Raw genomic sequence first — 5,813 nt, 5'->3', positions numbered from 1 at the left:
GCGTCTTTCGCTATCCAAGGTACCAGGTTCAGGGGCCAAACAGGCAACAGCCAATCAGGGGTGCGCACGGGAACCACGCCTCATTGTTTAGCTTGTTCCAAGGTGCAGTGGAATTTACTGGATTCATGGAAAACCTTGGTGCGTGTAGGTCCTACAGTCCATATACAAAAGTATGTGGACAACCCTTAAAATGAATGGATTTGGCTATTTCAGCCACACCCGTTGCTGACAGGTGTATAAAATCAAGCACACAGCCATGCAATCTCCATGTACAAACATTGGCAGTAGAATGGCCTTACTGAAGAGCTCAGTGACTTTCAACATGGCACAGTCATAGGATGCCACCTTTCCAACAAGTCAGTTTGTCAAATTTCTGCCCTGCTAGAGCTTTCTCGGTCAACTGTAAGTGCTGTTATTGTGAAGTGGAAATGTCTAGGAGCAACAACGTCTCAGCCGCAAAGTGGTAGGCCACACAAGCTCACAGAATGGGACCTCCGAGTGCTGAAGTGCGGAAAACCCATCTGTCCTCAGTTGCAACACTCACTACCGAGTTCCAAACTGCCTCTGGAAGCAAAGTCAACACAATAACTGTTCGTCTGGAGCTTCATGAAATGGGTTTCCATGGCCGAGCAGCACCACACAAGCCTAAGATCACCATGCGCAATGCCAAGCGTCGGCTGGAGTGGTGTAAAGATCGCCGACATTGGACTCTGGAGCAGTGGAAACGCGTTCTCTGGAGTGATGAATCATGCTTCACCATCTGGCAGTCTGACAGACAAAACTGTGTTTGGCGGGTGCCAGGAGAACACTACCTGTACGAATGCATAGTGCCAACTGTATGTAACAGTATAACTTTAAACCGTCCCCTCGCCCCGACACAGGCGCGAACCAGGGACCCTCTGCACACATCAACAACGGTCGCCCACGAAGCATCGTTACCCATCGCTCCACAAAGGCCACGGCCCCTTGCAGAGCAAGGTGCAACCCTACTTCTAGGTTTCAGAGCAAGTGACGTAACTGATTGAAATGCTACTAGCGCGTACCCGCTAACTAGCTAGCCATTTCACATCCGTTACATGTACAGTTAGGAGGAGGAGGGATAATGGTCTGGAGCTGTTTTTCATGGTTCAGGCTAGGCCCCTTAGATCCAGTGAAGGGAAATATTAACACTACAGCATACAATGACATTCTAGATAATTCTGTGCTTCCAACTTTGTGGCAACAGTTTGGGGAAGGCCCTTTCCTGTTTCAGCATGACAATGCCCCCGTGCACAAAGCAAGGTCCATACAGGAATGGTTTGTCGAGATCGGTATTGAAGAACTTGACTGGCCTGTACAGAGCCCTGATCTCAACCCCATCGAACACCTTTGGAATAAATTGGAACGCCTACTTCGAGCCAGGCCTAATCTCCCAACATCAGTGCCCGACCTCACTAATGCTCTTGTGGCTGAATGGAAGCAAGTCCCTGCAGCAATGTTCCAACATCTAGTGGAAAGTCTTCCCAGAAGAGTGGAGGCTGTTATAGCAGCAAAGGGGGGATCAACTCCATATTAATGCCCATGATTTTGGAATGAGATGTGCGACGAGCAGGTACCCACATACTTTTGGTCACGCATGGATCACCACAGATAACACTGCCACTCCTACTGCTCTCTCCTCGTCTGCCCACGTGTTCTCGCACACCCCGAGAGCTTCTGGTCAGCGGGGTGGTGGCACCGGGATCCTCATCTCTCCCAAGTGGTCATTCTCTCTTTCTCCCCTTACCCATCTGTCTATCGCCTCCTTTGAATTCCATGCTGTCACAGTTACCAGCCCTTTCAAGCTTAACATCCTTATCATTTATCGCCCTCCAGGTTCCCTCGGAGAGTTCATCAATGAGCTTGATGCCTTGATAAGCTCCTTTCCTGAGGACGGCTCACCTCTCACAGTTCTGGGTGACTTTAACCTCCCCACGTCTACCTTTGACTCATTCCTTTCTGCCTCCTTCTTTCCACTCCTCTCCTCTTTTGACCTCACCCTCTCACCTTCCCCCCCTACTCACAAGGCATGCAATACGCTTGACCTCATCTTTACTAGATGCTGTTCTTCCACTAACCTCATCGCAACTCCCCTCCAAGTCTCCGACCACTACCTTGTATCCTTTTCCCTCTCGCTCTCATCCAACACTTCCCACACTGCCCCTACTCGGATGGTATCGCGCCGTCCCAACCTTCGCTCTCTCTCCCCCGCTACTCTCTCCTCTTCCATCCTATCATCTCTTCCCTCTGCTCAAACCTTCTCTAACCTATCTCCTGACTCTGCCTCCTCAACCCTCCTCTCCTCCCTTTCTGCATCCTTTGACTCTCTATGTCCCCTATCCTCCAGGCCGGCTCGGTCCTCCCCTCCTGCTCCGTGGCTCGACGACTCATTGCGAGTTCACAGAACAGGGCTCCGGGCAGCCGAGCGGAAATGGAGGAAAACTCGCCTCCCTGCGGACCTGGCATCCTTTCACTCCCTCCTCTCTACATTTTCCTCTTCTGTCTCTGCTGCTAAAGCCACTTTCTACCACTCTAAATTCCAAGCATCTGCCTCTAACCCTAGGAAGCTCTTTGCCACCTTCTCCTCCCTCCTGAATCCTCCTCCCCCTCCCCCCCCCTCCTCCCTCTCTGCAGATGACTTCGTCAACCATTTTGAAAAGAAGGTCGACGACATCCGATCCTCGTTTGCTAAGTCAAACGACACCGCTGGTTCTGCTCACACTGCCCTACCCTGTGCTCTGACCTCTTTCTCCCCTCTCTCTCCAGATGAAATCTCGCGTCTTGTGACGGCCGGCCGCCCAACAACCTGCCCGCTTGACCCTATCCCCTCCTCTCTTCTCCAGACCATTTCCGGAGACCTTCTCCCTTACCTCACCTCGCTCATCAACTCATCCCTGACCGCTGGCTACGTCCCTTCCGTCTTCAAGAGAGCGAGAGTTGCACCCCTTCTGAAAAAACCTACACTCGATCCCTCCGATGTCAACAACTACAGACCAGTATCCCTTCTTTCTTTTCTCTCCAAAACTCATGAACGTGCCGTCCTTGGCCAGCTCTCCTGCTATCTCTCTCAGAATGACCTTCTTGATCCAAATCAGTCAGGTTTCAAGACTAGTCATTCAACTGAGACTGCTCTTCTCTGTACCACGGAGGCGCTCCGCACTGCTAAAGCTAACTCTCTCTCCTCTGCTCTCATCCTTCTAGACCTATCGGCTGCCTTCGATACTGTGAACCATCAGATCCTCCTCTCCACCCTCTCCGAGTTGGGCATCTCCGGCGCGGCCCACGCCTGGATTGCGTCCTACCTGACAGGTCGCTCCTACCAGGTGGCGTGGCGAGAATCTGTCTCCTCACCACGTGCTCTCACCACTGGTGTCCCCCAGGGCTCTGTTCTAGGCCCTCTCCTATTCTCGCTATACACCAAGTCACTTGGCTCTGTCATAACCTCACATGGTCTCTCCTATCATTGCTATGCAGACGACACACAATTAATCTTCTCCTTTCCCCCTTCTGATGACCAGGTGGCGAATCGCATCTCTGCATGTCTGGCAGACATATCAGTGTGGATGACGGATCACCACCTCAAGCTGAACCTCGGCAAGACGGAGCTGCTCTTCCTCCCGGGGAAGGACTGCCCGTTCCATGATCTCGCCATCACGGTTGACAACTCCATTGTGTCCTCCTCCCAGAGCGCTAAGAACCTTGGCGTGATCCTGGACAACACCCTGTCGTTCTCAAATAACATCAAGGCGGTGGCCCGTTCCTGTAGGTTCATGCTCTACAACATCCGCAGAGTACGACCCTGCCTCACACAGGAAGCGGCGCAGGTCCTAATCCAGGCACTTGTCATCTCCCGTCTGGATTACTGCAACTCGCTGTTGGCTGGGCTCCCTGCCTGTGCCATTAAACCCCTACAACTCATCCAGAACGCCGCAGCCCGTCTGGTGTTCAACCTTCCCAAGTTCTCTCACGTCACCCCGCTCCTCCGCTCTCTCCACTGGCTTCCAATTGAAGCTCGCATCCGCTACAAGACCATGGTGCTTGCCTACGGAGCTGTGAGGGGAACGGCACCTCAGTACCTTCAGGCTCTGATCAGGCCCTACACCCAAACAAGGGCACTGTGTTCATCCACCTCTGGCCTGCTCGCCTCCCTACCACTGAGGAAGTACAGTTCCCGCTCAGCCCAGTCAAAATTGTTCGCCGCTCTGGCACCCCAATGGTGGAACAAACTCCCTCACGACGCCAGGACAGCGGAGTCAATCACCACCTTCCGGAGACACCTGAAACCCCACCTCTTTAAGGAATACCTAGGATAGGATAAAGTAATCCTTCTGACCCCCCCCCCCCCCCCCCCCCCTTAAAAGATTTAGATGCACTATTGTAAAGTGGCTGTTCCACTGGATGTCATAAGGTGAATGCACCAATTTGTAAGTCGCTCTGGATAAGAGCGTCTGCTAAATGACTTAAATGTAAATGTAAATGTACGCAGTGTACCTCACTGGGCACCGACGTCATTTCATCGTCTATTCCACGTTGGTTCAACTTCATAACAACATTGATTCGATCAGTGTGTGCCCAGTGGGATGGTGCTGTCAATACTAAAGGCTTTGTGTTATAACAAAACCACCATGGGCATTTTATCAACAGGCCAGTTGAAGTTGTAGGCACTGCAGGCATTTGTCTCTTTTTGTGCCTAAATGACACAAATTGATATTGAAATCATGTTCTTTAATTAATATATCCTTGCTAGATTTAAATGAACATATCCTGTCTGGATGAGGGTTATCTCATTCCTATTCCAGTTATTTACACACAGGTCCTGTTTGTGAAAAGTAGCCTGCAGGCAATTTGTTATGTCTTTGACTCCAAACCTCATTTACCAGTAAACGACTCTGTGCTTCCAACTTTGTGGCTACACAAGCAATAACAAACACGTGTATGTGACCAATAACATTTGATTTCTAAATAAATACCTTGTCAAAAGTTGGCTATCGTGTTCGATAGGTTTGCTTTCACCGTATTAAAATTGATGTTTGGCACAGAGGTCAAATTTACATTGGCCCTCATGTACCCACTCTGGTTTAGGCTAGTTCCAAAATCAATGTACCCGGCCCCAACAATGACACACCATAACGCACACAACCTTGAGCAGTGGACAATGTCTTTTAGTGTCCCCATTTCGCAGTACTTTAGAATAAGCCATGACTTTGATTATGCTCTATACTGTATGTTCTGTGTTATATGTTCTATACAGTATGTTCTATGCTCTATACTGTATGTTCTATACTGTATGTTCTATGTTCTATACTGTATGTTCTATGTTCTATACTGTATGTTCTATACTGTATGTTCTATGTTCTATACTGTATGTTCTATACTGTATGTTCTATGTTCTATACTGTATGTTCTATACTGTATGTTCTATGTTCTATACTGTATGTTCTATACTGTATGTTCTATGTTCTATACTGTATGTTCTATGTTCTATGACTATGTACGGCTACAGAGGGTAGTGCATACGGCCCAGTACATCACTGAGGCCGAGCTCCCTGCCATCAAGGACCTCTATACCAGGCGGTGTCAGAGGAAGGCCCTAAAAACACTCCAGTCACCCAAGTCATTGACTTGGCAAGCGGTACAGATGCACCAAATCTGGACCCACCAGGACCCTGAACAGCTTTTGCCCCCAAAGCCATAAGATTGCGAAATAGTTAGTTAAATAGTTAAGCTCACCCGGACTATCTGCATTGACCCTTTTTGCACTAACTCTTTTGACTCGTCACACACGCTGCAGCGAC

The sequence above is a fragment of the Salvelinus namaycush genome, chromosome 21 (assembly GCF_016432855.1).
Source record: "Salvelinus namaycush isolate Seneca chromosome 21, SaNama_1.0, whole genome shotgun sequence".
Classification (NCBI taxonomy): domain Eukaryota; kingdom Metazoa; phylum Chordata; class Actinopteri; order Salmoniformes; family Salmonidae; genus Salvelinus; species Salvelinus namaycush.
Note: the sequence above shows the minus strand (reverse complement) of the source record.